At 29.7% G+C, this 20,426-nt stretch overlaps 1 protein-coding gene and 1 long non-coding RNA gene across 7 annotated transcripts in view; one reads left to right on the top strand and one right to left on the bottom strand.

The window, feature by feature from the left end:
• LOC122855049 (protein jagged-1b) overlaps window positions 1-20,426 on the bottom strand; it is a 97,066-nt gene that overhangs the window by 16,901 nt on the left and 59,739 nt on the right. The window lies entirely within an intron of this gene.
• On the top strand, window positions 5,852-6,898 carry LOC122855051. Its single transcript, XR_006374034.1, has 2 exons — window positions 5,852-6,165; window positions 6,395-6,898. It is a non-coding gene; the product is annotated as an uncharacterized LOC122855051 (long non-coding RNA).

Genomic DNA, 20,426 nt, shown 5'->3' on the forward strand with positions numbered 1-20,426 from the left:
TTTATGTTTTGTTTTTATTTCACTTATTTTGTTTAAATTAATAATAAATTATATTTGTAATTCGTCTACTTTAAATTGACCGTGAATACCATAATAAATAATAAATAATAATCGAATACTAATTTTCTGGAATATAAAAATTTAAACATGTATATATACTATATATGTACGCTTTGAATAAAAGGAAAAAGAAACGAATTCTGCTATACCATCAATGATAAATAACTAACACATGCGGCTGCATACACACATATATAAAAAAAATTCAGGAGTAGGGATAGGCGCGGGGTATGCGCAACGTATCCGAAGAAATTAGACATTTCAGCTTGAAAATTTATTTTTTAGTAAGATTTAATACCTGGCTTTTACTGACTCTTATATCTTTTTTATTATTTGTTGGAAAAAATTGAGAGTAGGCTTATTGGAAAGAGAGGCATCGATATACATAGTGAAACTATTTTTATTTTTATTTTTTAACAAATAATTAGAACGTCATTTGATAAATTAAAAACGACGACGTCACAGACCACTGACTTAAAATACTTATACCCGGTAAAGAGTCTCGCTTTTTAAAAATTGAGGCGAGACTCTACCGAGTCTCTTGATATGCAATTTATTCTTACAAATTGAATTACTAAGGACAAGCAGTAGCTAAGGAAAATATGTAGCTCAAGAATTGATGTCGATTACCGCATGATTGCTTCGTCTACATTACACCGTAGCTAACATCGGATTCTTCACATTCACACCCAATGAACTTAAACTAAGAACACTTCTATCAAAAGGTATCCAAGATAATTATGCCGATAAAGGGACCTTAAATGAAATTAAAGAAAAAGCTGAAATAGGTACAACAATCATGAAACTAAAAAATGATCATACAGTTGCTGAAGCAACTGTGCCTTCCCTGCGGGGGGAATTTTAATTTCTTCTTTAATATATATTAAAATTCGTGACTACAAATTTATTTCATTCTCTATTGTTACAATGATTATTGTTACAGCTAAAATTTATTTAAGTTTCATTCATTTTGCTTGTTCCTTCTAATGGGTCATCTCCATGCCCAGAATCGCTTTCTTCTAACTTTTTAAACTCTCTGTTTTTATTCATTTTGTTGTACTATGATTTTAGCGTGTCAATGTTAAATATTTATTACAAAATTGTCGAGTTCGATTGTTTTTATTCTATTTACTTTTTTCTCTCGGTTGAATCAGGATTTAACGTTTTAGTTGTTGCTGAAGTCGTCATTATATTTTTAATTTTTTTATATTCATTTATTTTCAATTCCTTTAATACTATCACATCACCCTTTTTTCCCTAGAAATTTTCTGCCTTTTCATTCCATATAGTTAGTTCAATCTAAAATATATTTTCTTTGGTAAATTTATTATCTTTATTTAGTTTAATCAAACTTTTTTTCATTTAAATTTTATTTTACTTCATAATCACTGTCGTCTGCTAATGTTATTGTTCTTTATTTTAATAACCGTCCTGACATTGCATATATAAATTCCACTTTATTTATTGCTATTATGATTGCGATGATATCTAAATAATGTCATTATTACTATTAAATTTTTTTCCATGATGATTTTTCCATGATATTTTGCTATACTTTTCTTTTTTGTTTATCGATATTTTCCTAATATTTTCCTATAATTATCGTATTTTTCTTTATATTCAGTGATTTTTCTATATTTTTGTTTATTCGTTTATATATTCTTTATTTTCCTATATTTTTCTTCATTTTCCATATTCATCGTGTTGAGATTAATTAAGGGAATTTTTTTTTGGGGGGGGGGGGGGGCATAATTGATATGTTCCCTTATTTATCGTTTTTAGTGTTCCGTAGGACACTTGTGTTTTCGCTTTTCTGTGACTTTTTGTTATTTTGAGATAAAACGAGAAGTCCTGAATCGAATTGGCTTGTGAGATGCTCATTTTCTTTATTTTGGCCAAAAGCAATGGTCATATTTATTTCCAATTTTGGGGCCTTTTTGGATTTAATATGCCCATTTTTGGACATGGCCCAATTCCAAATATTGACGGATCAATTCCGGTAATGTTTTAATCGACGACGCTTCATCTGTAGACTCTACGATATTTTTTTCAAATTTTTCGGTCGTTTATTTTTTTTTTTTATTCAACGATATGTAGTGTCACAAATTGTTTTTTCGCGATATTTTTTGAACCGCTGGACCGAACTAGTCGATGTTGAAACAAATTTAGGTTTTTTTTTTTTTCCAAAAACAGACATGATATTTTTTTTTACTTTTTGGACCTTATTAGATTGAATATGCCCATTTTTGGACATTGCCCAATTCCAAATATTGACCGATCAATTCCGGCAATGTTTTAATCGACGACGCTTCATCTGTAGACTCTACGATATTTTTTTCAAATTTTTCGGTCGTTTATTTTTTTTTTTATTCAACGATATGTAGTGTCACAAACTGTTTTTTTACAATATTTTTTGAACCGCTGAACCGAATTAGTTAATGTTAAAACAAATTTAGGTTTTTTTTTTTTCCAAAAACAGATATGATATTTTTTTTTACTTTTTAGGCCTTATTAGATTTAATATGCCCATTTTTGGACATGGCCCAATTTCAAATATTGACCGATCAATTCCGTCAATGTTTTAATCGACGACGCTTCATTTGTAGAGTCTACAATATTTTTTTCGAATTTTTCAGTCGTTTATTTTTTTTTTTATTCAACGGTATGTAGTGTCACAAATTGTTTTTTCGCGATATTTTTTGAACCGCTGAACCGAGTTAGTCGATGTTAAAACAAATTTAGGTTTTTTTTTTTTCGCAAAAACAGACATGATATTTTTTTTTACTTTTTGGGCCTTATTAGATTTAATATGCCCATTCTTGGATATGGCGCAATTCCAAATATTGACCGATCAATTCCGGCAATGTTTTAATCGACGACGCTTCGTCTGTAGACTCTACGATATTTTTTTCAAATTTTTCGATCGTTTATTTTTTTTTTTATTTAACGATATGTAGTGTCTCAAACTGTTTTTTTACAATATTTTTGTAAACAGCAAAAAAAAAAAAAAAAATTCTACGGAACACTTAGGGTGCACCTTGGGGAACTTGACTATCTTTTTTTTCTTTATATTCAGTCACTTTTCTATATTTTCTTTTATATTCACTGATATTTTCCCATTTTTATCGTTTTTTTCTTTATATTCACTGATTTTTCTTCGATATTTTTTCTACATTTTTCTTTACAGTTACTGATATTTTCCCATATGTATCGTATTTTTCTTCATATTCAGTGATTTTTCCTTCATATTTACTGATATTTTCCATATTTATCGTATTTTTCTTTATATTCAGTAAGTTTTCCTTGATATTTACTGATATTTCCTTGATATTTTCCCATAATTATAAGAGAGGGGGGGGTCTACCATGGTTGGGGGGGGGGGGTCCAGATGAAAAGCGAAAACAATAGGAAATTAAAATTCCCTAAAAAAATTCTAGGGTATACAATAATAAAACTTACCACCTTAGAACAAAATAATTTATACATAATCGGCCTAGGTGCAACAAATAACAATAGAGACATATCCATCACATATCTAAATTAACTATTTATCAGCCTTGAACTAAATGATTAAAATAACTACTACTGATAGCAAGTGACTTCAACGCCAGACACATAAACTTTGATGATATACGAAATAATGCTAGTGACAGATATCTAACATGGATTGAAAATTCAGCTCGATTATAAAGAGAAAAAATCTACACCGCGTCTGAACAAAGTTTTACACTCAGAAAATTTTTTGACGAAAAAAAGAAGAATTATTCTCGATAATAGAAATAAACTGCTTGGCAAAAACATTTTTGAAAAAAGAAATAATTTTTTTTTTATAAATTATAATTGTTTTGTAAAGAGAAAGAAAAAAGTCTTGAATGAAACGAAATTTGTTTATTACATCCAGATGGCGTTTTGTGTCGAACGATAGATTGTTTTTATCAAGAAAAAACCTTCTAAAAAGTACCCCCACCACGCCTTGACACGAACACTACTACGTTCCCTATAATAGACTACATTCTTGTTTCGAACGGCAAGGGGTATTTTTTAGAAATAAACTTCTAAAGTTATGCCATGTGGTGTTTTCATTCAAACGGTGGCTGTTCGTAAAAAAAAAATTGTCATTTATTTAAAACGAGGTAACGTTTGTTTCAAATGACAGATGACTCAATATAAAGATAAAAGTAATGAATTAAATAAATTATAATTTGTTACAAGCAAAAAAAATTGAATTGACGGAAATATTAATTTTTTTCTTCGAATAATAACTTGTTACTATTTAATTGATTGATTGATTAGCTTATTGATTATTGTATTTAATTATTATTTAATATCAAAAATGTTATAATTTTAGTTTTAAGTAGAAAAAAAATTGAGTGTCTGGGTGCAATATAGGCACGAGGGCTCGGAGATCCATGGAACGTGACGTTGTTCGCGTTGAATTTAGGAAAATTCTAAAATGATTTTAAAAAAGAAGAAAAAATATCGTCATGTAAAGAACCAAAAATGACATATTTTCTTTTAAACGAATTATTTTCAATTACAATTATTTACTGAATTAAAAAATAAAGTTTATTAATTCTTTTCGAAAAAAACATTATTTTTCCAGATTTAACTCGTCATAACTTAATAATTAATAAATCGACCTGAAACTTGTCATATAGTTTTGTTCATCTTTATATCAAAAAGTTTTACTTAAATCTTCAAATTTTTTAGCAATAATTAACCAAGTTATTAATTAATTAACAAATTGTGAGCTGACGCTGCCACCGTTTATATGTTTGCATGCCCATGTAGGTCCATAGCAAACGTATGCGCACTCTCAAGTCATTGTAAATACTAATCTCTTGCGCAATAGATGAATAATGTTGCCACCCTGGTAGAAATATTTCTCCGCCGTTACTCCGGCTTTTTCCGGCTTTCTCCGGCATTACTCCGGCTTTCTCCGGCATTACTCCGTTTTTGGCCCATTTCCGGAGAAACTACTCCGGCATGAGGCTGGTGGCGGAGAAATTACTCCGGCATGAAATTGATGGCGGAGAAATTATTCCGGCATGAGGTTGATGGCGGAGAAATTACTCCGGCATGAGATTAGTGGTGGGAAAATTACTCCGGCATGGGATCGATGGTGGGGAAATTACTCCGGCATGAGATTGATGGCGGATAAATTTTTCCGGCATGGGATTGATGGCGGAGAAAATATTACAATTGTTATTAATAAATACTATTTTTGAGCAGACAAACTAGAAGTATTTTTCATCGGTTGAACATTTTTATAATATGACAATCTATTCTTTTGTGTTCTTTTGGTTCATGGAGAACCACATCCAACCCCGCACATACACATGCTTTATAAAAAAAAAAAATTGTCAAGTTCACTCACACATTTATAATCTAATCCTCGCCGAGTCGCCGGACGGCTGCCAGAAATACCACCTCTACTGCTCACAAGAAGACTAGAAATACAGGAGGACTTACTCCCTATCTCGCCTGTATATAAAAACCGTTCCGCTATATGGTCGCCGCATAATTGAGGGGCGCTAGTAGTACCCGGGTAACGTGCGCGACTTGTATCGCTTTTTTTTTACAATGCGCACAATACAAACATACTCTGACAAACACTAATAGAGCATATACACATGATGTTTGTCAGAGTATGTTTAATAATTAACATTAAAAGCGCACGTTCGCCTAGCGCCCTCATCGCACAACGGAACGGTTTGAACAAGTTCGTCCTCCTGTATTTCTAGTCTTCTTGACTGCTCACCATCGCTACTCATATACATGTGTGCGCCACTGTAGCATAGCAGGCATAGCAGTGGAAGCAGTGGAAGCAACGTAGATTGTTTTTATTCATTATCTTGTTAAAAGAAAAAAGTTGTAGTGTTGTGCCCTAGTATATAAGGCAATGGAAAATCATATCAATAAACAAATAAAATAATAAAAAAAGCCATATTGTGCCCAGGGCTAATATTAAAACACTCAGAATAAATGAATTCTGCTTCTATAAATTTGTGGTTCAGCAAAATGGCAGCAGCCGACTCACCAACCGACGACAGTCTTTATCCAATTGCAGTTCTGATCGATGACTTATAAAATGAAAATTTACAAGTAAGTACAATAATTATTATTTTTCAAATATTACCAAAGTTTTTTATGTTTGAAAAAAAAAAAATAACTCGATCTTAGTCAGCAAGTGTTTGTAACAATGAGGTTATAACTGGAGCGGTTTTTTTTTATATTAATTTCATCATATCAGTTGACTTAAAATTTGTTTAAAATGTAAATATGATGAACATTTTATTTTATTACAATTAATGAATATATTTTTATTTTATAGCTGCGATTAAATTCAATCAAAAAACTTTCAACGATTGCCTTGGCACTTTGTGCTGAACATACTCGTTGTGAGTTGATACATTTTGTTCCATTGGTACAACGTTTGGCATCTGGTGATTGGTTTACGTCAAGAACATCGACATGTGGTTTAATAAGTGTATCTTATCCACGTGTAAGTACAGCAACATCAGCTGAATCAAGAAATCATTTTTGTAATTTATGTCAAGATGATACACTAATGGGGCGACATTCAGCATCATCAAAATTGGGAGAATTTGCGAAAGTTGTTGAAATTGAGTATTTAAAATCTGATTCAATTCTAATGTTTGTTATACTTGCACGAGATGAACAAGATTCTGTTCGTTTATTAGCTGTTGATGCATGTGTTAGTATATTGCAACATTATTACAACGAGAAGATGTTGAACAACGTGTTATGCCAAAATTACGTCAATGTGCTGCTGATTTATCATGGCGTGTACATTATATGATTGATGATGAATTTATAGATCTTGGAAAGGCCGTTAATTATAAACGTACCACATTCCGAAAATATAATTTTAGTTTTTCTGAGTCACAAATGTGATGGTTAGTTTAAATAAATATATTTGATAAAATTGATGAACATATAACATTTCTACATTGTTTTTTAGTAATCTCATGCCGAATTAATTACTCCGGCATTAATGTTATGCCGGAGTAATTATTCTGGCATAAGATGAATGCTGAAGAAAATGCTTCGGCATAAAACTAGTGGCGGACTAATTTTTCCGACATTACTTTCATGCCGGAGTATTTACTCCGCCATCAATCTCATGGCGGAGTAATTTTTCCGCCGTCAATCTCATGTCGGAATAATTTTGTCGGCATGAAGTTAATGTCGGAAAAATGAATCCACCACTAGTTTTATGCCGGAGTTTTTTCTCCTTCACAGATCTAATGCCGGAATAATTTCTCCTTCACTGATCCCATGCCAGAATAATTTCTCCGGCACGAATCCTATGCCGGGATAATTCCTCCGCAATCAATCCCATGCCGAAATAATTCCTCCGCCATCAATCCCATGCCGGAATAATTTTGCTGGCATTAATCCCATGCCGGAACAATTTCTACGGCATGAACCTCATGCCGGAATAATTTCTCCGCCATCAATTCCATGCCGGAGTAATTTTTCCGCCATCAACTTCATGCCGGAATAATTTCTCCGCCATCAACCTCATGCCGGAATAATTTCTCCGCCATCAACCTCATGCCGGAATAATTTCTCCGCCATCAACCTCATGCCGGAATAATTTCTCCGCCATAAATTTCATGCCGGAGTAATTTTTCCGCCATCAACTTCATGCCGGAATAATTTCTCCGCCATCAACCTCATGCCGGAATAATTTCTCCGCCATCAATTTCATGCCGGAATAATTTCTCCGCCATCAATTTCATGCCGGAGTAATTTTTCCGCCATCAACTTCATGCCGGAATAATTTCTCCGGCATCAACTTCATGCCGGAATAATTTCTCCGGCACGAATCTCATGCCGGAGTAATTTCTCCGCCATCAATTCCATGCCGGAGTAATTTCTCCGGAAATGGGCCAAAAACGGAGAAATGCCGGAGTAATGCCGGAGTAATGCCGGAATAATGCCGGAGTAATGCCGGAGTAATATTTCCACCAGGGCACTGATAAGTTTTTTAATTCTAAAATTTTCTCGACACTTTTTTAATTGAAAGTTTGATAAACATATTTTATTTTTATTACCGCTAGACTATAACAAACCTATATGCCAAGTTTCAGATCGATTTATTAATTAACAAAGTTATGACGAGTTAAATCTGAAAAAATGATGTTTTTTTCGAAAAAAAATTAATAAACTTTATTTTTTAAATCAGTAAATAATTGTAATTGAATATAATTTGTTTAAAAGAAAATATGTCATTTTTGATTCTTTACATGATGATAGTTTTTCTTCTTTTTTAAAATCATGTTGAAATTTTTCTAAATTTAACGCGAACAACGTCGCGTTCCATGGATCTCCGAGCCCTCGTGCCTTTATTCCACCCAGACACTCTACGAAATTTTTAATTTTTTTTTTACATTTTCAACATATCATTAGTTTGATTAGAAAAAAAAATGGTTTGTATTAAACAAAAAATTAATTCCTTGAAAACGCTTTTTTGCTTGTAACAAATTATAATTTATTCAATTCATTACTGTTATTGTTTATATTGAGTCATCTGTCATTTGAAACAAACGTTACCTCGTTTTAAATAAATGACAATTTTTTTTTTACGAACAGCCACCGTTTGAATGAAAACACCACATGGCATAACTTTAGAAGTTTATTTCTAAAAAATACCCCTTGCCGTTCGAAACAAGAATGTAGTCTATTATAGGGAACGTAGTAGTGTTCGTGTCAAGGCGTGGTGGGGGTACTTTTTAGAAGGTTTTTTCTTGATGAAAACAATCTATCGTTCGACACAAAACGCCATCTGGATGTAATAAACAAATTTCGTTTCATTCAAGACTTTTTTCTTTCTCTTTACAAAACAATTATAATTTATAAAAAAAAAATTATTTCTTTTTTCAAAATTGTTTTTGCCAAGCAGTTTATTTCTAAATGTCAGAATTTTTTTTTCCCAGTGTTGTAACTAAATCAGATAAATTCACAAAACGATTAGAAAAAAATACATCTAACTACTAAGTGATAGAATCCTCATAATTAAGAAAATTAATATTGATCGAAATTAATGACAAAATAAGTCAGCTAAATCGACCAGAGGAAACACAATAAATTCTTCTGAATAATTAACAGATTATTCCAGAAAAAACAATCAATAGAACTCCAAAACTAACATATTGAAACAACCAACAATAATGTATTGACTGAATGCGACTCTGATCCATCAAATACTCCAATTAGTGATGCCACGAGCCTTATTATTTTCATGAATAAACTCTTCTGCAGAGTCATGTCAATGTCTTATTTTTTTTCCTTTAACTTTTCAGTATGAGTATTAGGTTGTTGTACAGTTCCGTTTTTCTCCGATATTTCTCCGATTTTCTTCGTATGACTCCGATTTTGTTCCGTATTGAATATAACTGAAATTTTCAGTTTTGAACGAAGAAAAAAAATTCTTGTTATGAATGGAAAACTTCTTGTTAAAAGACAAAAAAATTCTTGAAACATGACAGATTTAGATTTAGAATGAAACTAAATTAGTTTTAAAAAAAGACAAATTATTCTTGTAATGACAAAAAAACTTCTTGAAATAAATGCTAAAAAGGTTTTGAATTGAGACGCATACTTCTTAAAAAAAATCTTTTTGTTCTCACTTTAAGAGCAATAGTTCTAAATTTTAGAACAAGAGTTCTTGGAAATAATCAAGTTGTGTCTTGAATTGAGAACAAAAGGATTTCTATTAAGTCAAATTTTGATTCAAAAAGTACTACTGATTTGAATAAAAAAAAAAATTATTTTTTTAACATTACTTTTGTTAATCAACAGAAGCACAGTGCAACTGTACATTGTGAACAATGTTTTTTTTTCCTAAACTAATAACCTATAAGGGGATTCGAACCCTCGACCGACGCAAACCACGATAACTTAAACCTAACGACGGGACGGAAATTTCTGTTCTTATGAGCATGACATTTAAAGAAGAAAATAAGTAATATTCAAATTAATGTTAATTTTGTTAACAAGTCAAAAGAAAAATAATTTGCTTATTATTTTTTTTACATATATCATAAAGCAACTTATAAGACATAATAAAATATTTTTTTTCTATGTTTGTATTACTTTAATAATAATATGATAATATTATAGAAAATAAATACCGACTAAAGATTAGTTTTCTATTAATTTTTTTTTAATTATTTTTCAGTAAGTATTTGATATTGAACGTTAGTTTCTTAATTCGAATATGACTTAATCATTCTTCTCAAATATCATGTTTTACGAGAACAGAAATTTTCGTCCGTCACGTACATGCGCTTGTGGCTGGGGGAAAGTCGTTAGGTTTAAGATATCGTGGTTTGCGTCGGTCGAAGGTTCGAATTTCCTCATAGGTTACTAGTTTAGGAAAAAAAAAACATTGTTCATAATGTACAGTTGCACTGTATGTACTTCTGTTAATTAACAAAAGTAATGTCAAATAAATAATTTTTTTTTTTATTTGAATCAGTAGTTATTTACTTCTTGAATCGAATCGGAATTTGACTTAATAGAAATCCTTTTGTTCTTGATTATTTTCAAGAACTCTTTTTCTAAAATTTAGAACTGTTGTTCTTGAAATGAGAACGAAAGATTTTTTTCAAGAAATATGCGTCTATATTCAATACCATTTTTTAATTATAATTATTTCCAAGAAGCCTTGTTCAAAAAGTTAGAACTGTTGTTCTTGAAGTGAGAACAAAAAACTTTTTTTAAGAAGTATGCGTCTCAATTCAAGACCTTTTGAGCATTTATTTCAAGAAGTTTTTTTGTCATTATAAGAATATTTTTTTTTCTTTCAAAACTCATTTAGTTTCATTTCAAATCTAAATCTGTCATGTTTTAAGAATTTTTTTGTATTCTAACAAGAAGTTTTCCATTCATAACAAGAACTTTTTTTCTTCTTTCAAAACTAAAAATTTTCTAGAACAAAAATTTTATCCGGTAGAACTTTTTTTTTCAATGTACTTTTTAATATTTTAACAAGCGACATATTGAATTCATTTGACCTTAAGGATGGTAACAACACATACTCATTGGTTGGCGATCTAGTTATATGCATAGCTGGAAATACCCACTATCAGAGATACACTTGAAGATTTTGCAAACAAGATAAACAAAAATCTTGACATAAATCCAACAATATGTGAAACAATATTAATGGACCTAGATGAATTCAGTTCCGTGGTACCCCATGGTTACCCCCTGGGCCATTGTTTTCCGACCATTTATATACATTAGAATGTGTACCTAGTCACATCTGGTGGAACTGAATTCACCCTTTTCCATATTAATTCATGAACTAGTACAAAAATTGTCAAAAACTTTAACGTTTTATCTTGATTCAAATTAGTGAAAATTGTTATTCTCGTTACATCTTCATCATCAACAACATTCGCTCGTTTTAAGAAAAATGTAAATAAAATGAGTATGCACTATACATATATATACTGTATATTATATATCTCAGAAAGAACACACAACAAAAATTTTGGAAAAAAATTTTGTGAGCCATCTAGACTCGCGGGTTTATTATGTGTAAACATCTTCGGCGTGTTGTTGTAATTGAACAAAATAAAAATAAGTACACATTTAAACAAATTTTTTTCATTCATTTATGAAAATATTGTTTGTTTTTATTGAAGTGAAACTTCTTTACGGAGGGTAGCAAAAAAATTCGAGGCCCTGCTAGCGTTACGCGCTCGCGTATACTCTGGCGTATATTCTGGCGTTTACTCTGGCGTTTACTCTCCCGTATACTTTCTACTATACTCTCTGCTATACCGGCAAGCATTATACATGCACTATATATAGCGTATAAACTCGGGTCTCGGAGCGTCAGTGAGCGTCAGCTTCTATGTGTGTATGCGTGTGCGACTTTTTGTTTGTTTATTTATTTAAATATTATTAAACAGTTCAACTGAGTTTAATACTTAAATAATTGATTTTTAAAAAAAATTCATTTGAACGTATCAAGCAATAGTTATCTCGCGGGTTTAAAGAATCATTATTATAATAACAATAAAATTATTATAAATATATATAAATGATAATTATAACAACAATAATTTTGATAATATTACCAATTATTCACAATAGTATTAATATCAATAATAATATCTATAATAATAATATTTTGAATATCAATACTAATAATTATCAATATTTATATATGAATGTTATTGTCAATATTATTATTCATATTGTTAATATCACTGATATTATTATAAATCGATAATATTATTGTTATTATTACTAATATTATATTGATATTATTATTATCGATGATATTTTTGAAATTATTATTTTATTTATACTATGGTTATATATGAATAATATTATTATAAATAATAATAACTCCAATAATATTATGATTAACAATAATATCAATATAATATTAGTAATAATATCGATAGTATCAATTATATCGTCGCATTAAAGAATGAAGGGCGTAAGTGCCAAAAACGTCAATTTTAAAGGAAAAAGGGCGTAAGTGCAAATTTATAAATTTTCGGGTTTTTCATCTAATTTTAATACTTAAAAAAAAGCGAGAATGGGCGTAACAACCTTTGATGAAGGATAAAGAGCGTATGTCCAAGGATTTACGCCTTTTTTCCCGTTATCAAAATAATTTTTGATAAAAGATGAAGGGCATACTTTCAATTTTATTTGAAATTCATTTAATGGCAGGATTTTTTAAATTATTGATTGTTTACTGATAATTATACATAATTTATTATCAATAAGAAAAACATAAAAATAATTACAAATCTTCATCTTTTATTAAAAATGATTTTGAGAATGGAAGAAAGGCGTAAGTCCCTGAACATACGCACTTTTTTTTTTTCTTTAAGCCTTAAAATTGGATGCAAAACCCGAAAATTTATAAATTCGCACTCACACCCTTTTTCTTTTAGAAAAAATTCCTTACGCCCTTTTTCCATTAATGTGACGATATAAATAATAAAATTTATAATAATAATATTCGAAATATAAATACTAATAATTATTATTAACTAATAATATTTATATTTGAATATTATTGTCAGTATTAATATTATTATTATTATTATTATTATTAATATTCAGCGTGACATTACTCTGAAAGAAGTTTCACTTCCCCCGCGCGTACTCGCAACACGCTAATTTTTTTTTATTTTTTTCTATTTTCATCCAATTATTGTTGTTCAGAAATTTTCAATAATCAATGATTTTAAAAATTCCGATATATCGATTTTTTTTTCCTAATTTTATACTAATGATTGATAAAACTCATCAAGTAGAAAAAAGAGTTCAAATAAAATTTTTTAATATATTCCGAACGGCTGGTAAAAATATGTAGGTATTGTTTGTTTGGCTATAATTGAGGGTCCAGATGCAATAACCGGCCGCACGCTCGAAGCCCAAGAAAACACGACGTTGCTCTGGGTGAAAAATCAAACATGAAATATTACAAAAAAAAAAAATACCATCATTTGTAAAATTAAAAAATACATATTTTCCTTCGAATAAATTTTTTGTTATGATTATTAGTTAACAAGTTGAAAATTAAAAACAAACTTTTTTTTTTTTGAAAAAAATACTTTTTTTTCAATATATAACTTGTGATAACTTTCTTAAAAATAAATAAATCAACTTGAAAATTTAACAGTAGCTTTATAATAATCTAGTGATGCCAACAGCATTATTAAAAAAATTATTTATTCATATTGTTTATTTTTTTTTATTTATTGATTCATGTCCACGGAAAAATTCAATTTGTCTAACTTCAAACGATAAAAGAGTCGGAGAAATTTTAAAATTGATTGACTTGTCAGCGACAATATTGTGTAGTAGTATATCAAGAAGTTTTATCTAAATTTTCAGGTATTTTTATTAATTATTCACTGAGTTATTCATTTAACAACAAATTGCGCGTCTATCGTTTGTATTTTTATGAATATACAAACGCGCGAGCATACACGTTTACGAGAGAGGGGGTAACGATCAAGCATATATAGCTTCAACGGCGGCTTGCCGTGACGAAAAAATAAAAAAAAATATGAGTCAAAATATTTTTTTGGGTGTTCCATTTAGTAAAATTTAGTAAAATCATTAAGTAAAATAGTTCGTTCAAGGGAAATTACGATAAAATTTAAAAATTCCACTCAATTGAAAAAACAGCACCACTTAAATTAAATAAATTTTTTCTAAACATGATTTCTTATTCAAATGAATATACAAATCCCTGAAATGAAGAAAAAATTTTTTGAAAGAAGTGAAAATTAACTAACTTGACCTCTCAAGAATAAATGTGATTCTCTGCAGAACATTTGAAGATGAGAAAAAAAAACTATTATAAAAAGTACATAATCCAGTAAAAAAGAAACAAAAAATGTGGCGCGAATTATAAACAATACAGTTGAGTAAGTATAAATTTAGAACCTGAAAATTTTCCCTGAATTCAAGAAAAAAAAAATTTTAAATTAAAAAGTTTGATTTTAGATTGTAAAAGTAAAAAATATATATATTGTGATACTTAATATTATTAAAATTTAAAAATAACACACTAAAAACTCGCCTGATTAACGTGAAAAAAAAATTATTAGTATGAATATTAAATTTTCTTCAGCAACTGTTTCATCATTTTTAGTGTTCCGTAGGACACTTATGTTTTCACTTTTCGTGTGACTTTTTGTTATTTCGCGATAAAAACAAAAGTTATGAATCGAATTGGCTTCTACGAAGCCCATTAGGTTCCATTTTTTTCCCAAAAGCATTCATCATATTTATTTTCAATTTTTGGCCCTTATCAGTTGTGATAGTGCCATTTTTCTACAGGGCCTAATTTCAAATATTGACGGATCGGATCCGGCAATGATGCAATCAACGACGCTTCATCTGTAGACTCTACGATATTTTTTTGAAATTTTTTGGTCGTTTATTTTTTTTTTTATTAAACAAAATGTAGTGTCAGAATTTGTTTTTGCAAGATATTTTTTGAACCACCGAACCGAATTAGTTGATGTTAAATGAAATTTATGTTTTTTTTTTTCCCAAAAGCAATCATTATATTTATTTTTAGTTTTTGGGCCTTATCAGATGTGATAGTGCCATTTTTCGACAGGGCCCAATTTCAAATGTTGACGGATCGGATCCGGCAATGATTCAATCGACGACGCTTCATCTGTAGACTTTACGTTATTTTTTTGAAATTTCCGGTCGTTTATTTTTTTTTTTCATTAAACAACAGAAATAAACAACATTAGAAATTAAAACAAAACAAAAAAAATAGTCATTTATTTTACAATAAAATGAAAAAACAAATCGAACAACAAGAAAAAAATAAAAAATCCTACGGAACACTTAGGGTGCACCTTAGGGGACTTGACTATAATTTTTTTTTATTACTGAAATTAATTTTATTAACCTAAAGAAATAAAAAAATGATTTATAATGCGCAGGATCCATTCATGCATGGTAATTTTTATATAAATAATATTCTTAAATCTCTCTTATGAAACAAAAAAACTTGATTACAAAAAAAAAATATTTTTAAAACGTGTATTTTACTTAAATACAGATATGGATTTCCTTGGATTTAGGGAATATTGCTCATTTTGAAAAAAAACAATATTAATATCCAGCCAAAAAATGTTGCGACGTTTATTATAATTTTTTGAGTACAGAATGGAGTACACCAGATTATATGTTAGAGTTTTTATTTTTCAATTTTAAATACTAACTTCATTTTATTATCATTGGTTAATAAAGAAAAAATAACATTTCCGGGAATATTTCTACAATACGAAACAAGAAAAACCCTTTCTTCATAAAATGTGTTTCAATCCATTTGAAATAAATATTTCTCTCGATAAAAAATTTTTTTTTTTTTTTTGTATTTTTTTTCTTTAGTAGTGAAATAAATTTTATCAATTTGAAAAAAAGCCTTAGCCAAACCTGACTGAACCCGGAGATAAATTTGAAAAAAAAAATTAAGTTCGATTAAAGTCCGGCAATCTGGATCCGATTCGGATCAAGAAAGAGTAAGGAAAGCCGGATCCGGTTAGCCTTAGCCAAACCTGACTGAACCCGGAGATAACTTTGAAAAAAAAAATAAAGTCCAACTAAAGTCCGGCAATCTGGATCCGATTCGGATCAAGAAAGAGTAAGGAAAGCCGGATCCGGTTAGCCTTAGCCATACTGGATCCGATTCGGATCAGGATCCGGCCAAGCCGGATTCAATTTCCACTCGGGAAGCTAAAATTACTTGAATTTAGGTTCTAATTCTTATTTTCCAATGTTTTTCTTTTCTTTTTCAAGCAGTGCCGTAACAAGGAATTTTTGCGCCCTGGGCAAAATTATATTTTGCGCCCTATTTTTATCGATATAATATATAAAAAAGAAATCATTTGTTAGGTGTATTTAACAATAATATATATAACAAGCAAAACCGCCAGAATATACTGAAATTATTTTATTTTTTAAATAAAAATTGTTGTGGATATTAATATAGAAGACAAAATATTTTAAAAGTGATACCTATAGATGAAGAATAGATCATTAGAAAATCAAAACAGTTTTTGTCTTCTGGCGTTGTCGCTGGAAAATTCATCTATGATGTCATCGAAGTCTATTGAAGATACAATCAATTTGGCACAATGATTCTATTGTATTATAGAAACCATTGCAGAGAAATTGATCTAGATAATGAAATAATTTATTTGGTTACATCCAATCTTTAGCAACAGTCACCAATAGCTTTTTGATTAATTAATTATGGCAAATGTATCTAGGGAAAGAATGTAACCAAATATATTAATTCCTAGTCTAAATTAATTCCTTAGCAATATCTCCTATCATAAATTGAAATTATTGTCTAAAATAGCTAACGAATTCATTTAGACTAGGAAATAATATATTTGGTGATACATTCTTTTCTCAGCAATATTTGGCAATAGCTTTTTTATTAATTAATTATGGCAAATGTTGCTAAGAAAAGGATGTGACCAAATAAATAAATTCGTAATCTGAATTAATTTCTCAGCCATTTGCCTCAATCATCTCAATTTATGTCAATTAAAAAAAGGATAGGCAAACCTTTGGCATATATAGTCAATACAAGCAGAATAAAAATCGGTCCATGTTAACCTGCGTTACTGGTTAAGTCGGTTATAGTACGATGTTAGTGATAGGTAGAATTAGGTAGAATTTTAGAGTATAGAGGATCGTGTCTTGGCCGTTGTCAGAAGAAACAAAAAAAAATTTCAATTCAAATTATTAAGTATATTTTTGTCTTATTTTGCATTTTTAATATTGTTTTAGCACGATTGTCTCTAAATGACAAATGACAATAATGAGGACGATTAACTTCAAAATTTAGAAAGACAATCATGTTTATGTAATATCTGAATGATCATAAATGACAGTAGTCAATTTCTTTCCTGAAAATATAATTTTTTTTTTAATTGTTTAAAAAAGAATATTTTTTTTCTTGTGACGCGCTTCTAAGTGCGCCCCCCTTTACACTGCGCCCTGGGCAGTTGCCCCTCTTGCCCACCCCTTGTTACGGCACTGTTTTCAAGTAATACTCCTAATAGGGCTGTACGAAAATTTTCAATAATCAATTATCATAAACTGAAAGTCAACTTTTTTTTTTGGACTTTAAAAATTTTTTATTCATAACAAATCCATCTGGGTTGAAATATAATAATTATTTTCTACACAACAGGCCATTAAACCTTTTTTGATTTTCCTAAAACGAAGTAATTTTTTCCTTAATCAACAATAAAATTTTTATCAGTGATATTCCAAAATACTAACGATATACACGCATTTTGTTGTTAAATTTATAACTGAGTAAATAATTAATAAAAGCAGCTAAAACTTTGTATACATCTTCTCGGTATACTGCTCCACAATATTGTCATTGACAAGTTAGTCAAGTTTCAACTTTCTCTTATTTGATTTTCATCCAAAGTTACACAAATTGAATTTTTGATAGGCATAACACAATAAAAAAAAAATAAACAATATAGGTCAATATTCCATAATCAAGCTGCATATAATTTTTTTTTCTAGAACGTATGAAAAACTTTGAAAACTCAATTTTAAGGATGAAAAGATACTTTTATGAAATTGCCTATATGACTATAGTTTGATATTTTTTAAATTATTCATTATAGATACGTAAAATTTAGATTTAATGAAAACGATATAAGTTTTGTTTTTTTTATAACTGTGGAGACGACGTATACATCAAGAGTCCAGGGCTTAATTTTTCCAAACTTACATAAAATATATATATATATTCTATAGAAATATTTGAAAACTGCGTCCAACATCTTGCTTAGGTTTCGAAAGTTTGAGAATCATCTAAAAGTTTTACTCGGGAAATCTGAAAGAAGTGAAGAAAAACTTCTGAAGGTACGCACGTAAGTGACTTTGGATACACATAGAACTATATACCTATATTTATTCTGTATAATAATATGCATAATTGCTGTACGTGTGAAGACAAGATAAGGGTAATGCAATGGATATTGCAAGTGAATATTCGCGTATGTAAATGAAGTACAGAGAATATATCATCAAGATTTTACAGAAATAATATTGAGGTGTCCTAATAAAAACTGTGTATTAAAAAATCTATAGATAAAAATGAGATCCGTGATTCTTTTTAGGACGAGTTGATATGTCGTCCAATTTCAGGTGACAGTTTTTTTTATAATCTTAAGATATTAATTAAGAATTCACTGCATCTCCAACATTCTGTAAATATTGCTTTTTGTTTAAGTACAACCTTCTTAGTGATTCCTCGATGCCGTGGCTCTCTAATACGTGAGTTAATATACATTATACAGTATGAGTCTCTTCGAAACCAGTGCTGTACCTCTTTTTGGAGTGAATACGATGACGAAGGAAGAAGCGAGAAAGACTCAAGAAAAATATTCGACCGTGGCATTCAATACTGTGGAATGTTACAAAACGACCGCTTCTGGTGGTATTTTTTTTGTTTTATTTTTATATGCATCAGGTAAGCTCTGACGAGAGGTTCGCTTCTCTTCTTTGCATCGTTGTGTGTATCACTTCTCTAAAGTTTGTGTGTAAGTGTGTGTGTGTCATCTTGTAGATATATGTTCGTCCTTGGACCTGTTACAATAGTACTGGCCTGTTGCACTTTTTTATTATTCATTATTATTTAGTATTTTGGATATCATATAATATAAGATTTTATAATGTTGAATCAGCATCAGAATATAATTTCATAGTTTTTTCTTATTTGGAAAAAACGTAAACAAGTGGTAATTTTTTTTTTTGGATTCTGGTATAAAAACCACTTGGATTTTCTTGATTTTTTTTGTTTTCGGGGTAAAAAAATCGGAGTATTTCGCCTAAAGAAAATAGTATTGTATATTCTCTTTAAATTTTCTCTGCGTCATTCAAAATATTTTTTGAATACCGCTTTTGGCCTTTTAATGATATTTAAGGCGGTATGTCAAAATATTGAAAAAAAAATCCCTCTCACAGATTTTGATCAAAGTAGGCTCATTTTTTTAATGAAGTAAAGATCTATTTAAACAAATTTTTTTTGTAATTTTCTACCACGATTTGACCGAGATAATTAGGGTCAAAGTTGACAACAATTTAACACTTTAACACATAAGCATAGGAAGCATCGGCACGTTTTCACTTCTATTGAAAAAACGCTCTTACAGAAAACCTTTATTTTACTACAGCTTATACTTCTTTTAATTACAAAAATAATAAAAAAAAATCATCGATTTCTACCACGAATTTTAAAAGTTATTAATTATTTAAGACGAAAATTTAGGGTCAAAAACAGTCAAAAAGTACCAGGCGAAGCATTGAAAATCTGCTGAAGTAGTATTAGTGTGTGTAAATACGAGGCGCCCTCACTCATACTTCTAAAGACGCGTCAGTAAAGTATACAAATTTTAGACATTAGAGGGCACTTATTATTTTTTTAAGCTATGGTTACAAGGGTGCCTCTTTGAACCCAAAGAATCATCCTACCTTGGGATTTACATACCGCCTTAAGAAAAAGAATTATCTCAACAAAAAAAAAAAAAAAAACAAAGTTTGTCATTAATAATGAGTATATTAATTAAGAGGTGATACCAGAAAGACAAGAAGAAAATATGTTTTTGACGAATGTAATTAAGTCTAAACTATATTAAAAAAAAAATTTTTAACTTGACCCCACCTGATGTAAAATATATTGAATACTGAAATTTTATTTGGTAAAAACCAGGTGGGGTCAAGTTCAAAATTTTTATTTTCAATAGTTTAGACTTAATTACATTCGTCAAGAATATCTTTTCTTC

This window comes from Aphidius gifuensis, linkage group LG4 (genome assembly GCF_014905175.1).
Source record: "Aphidius gifuensis isolate YNYX2018 linkage group LG4, ASM1490517v1, whole genome shotgun sequence".
NCBI classification, from domain to species: Eukaryota; Metazoa; Arthropoda; class Insecta; order Hymenoptera; family Braconidae; genus Aphidius; species Aphidius gifuensis.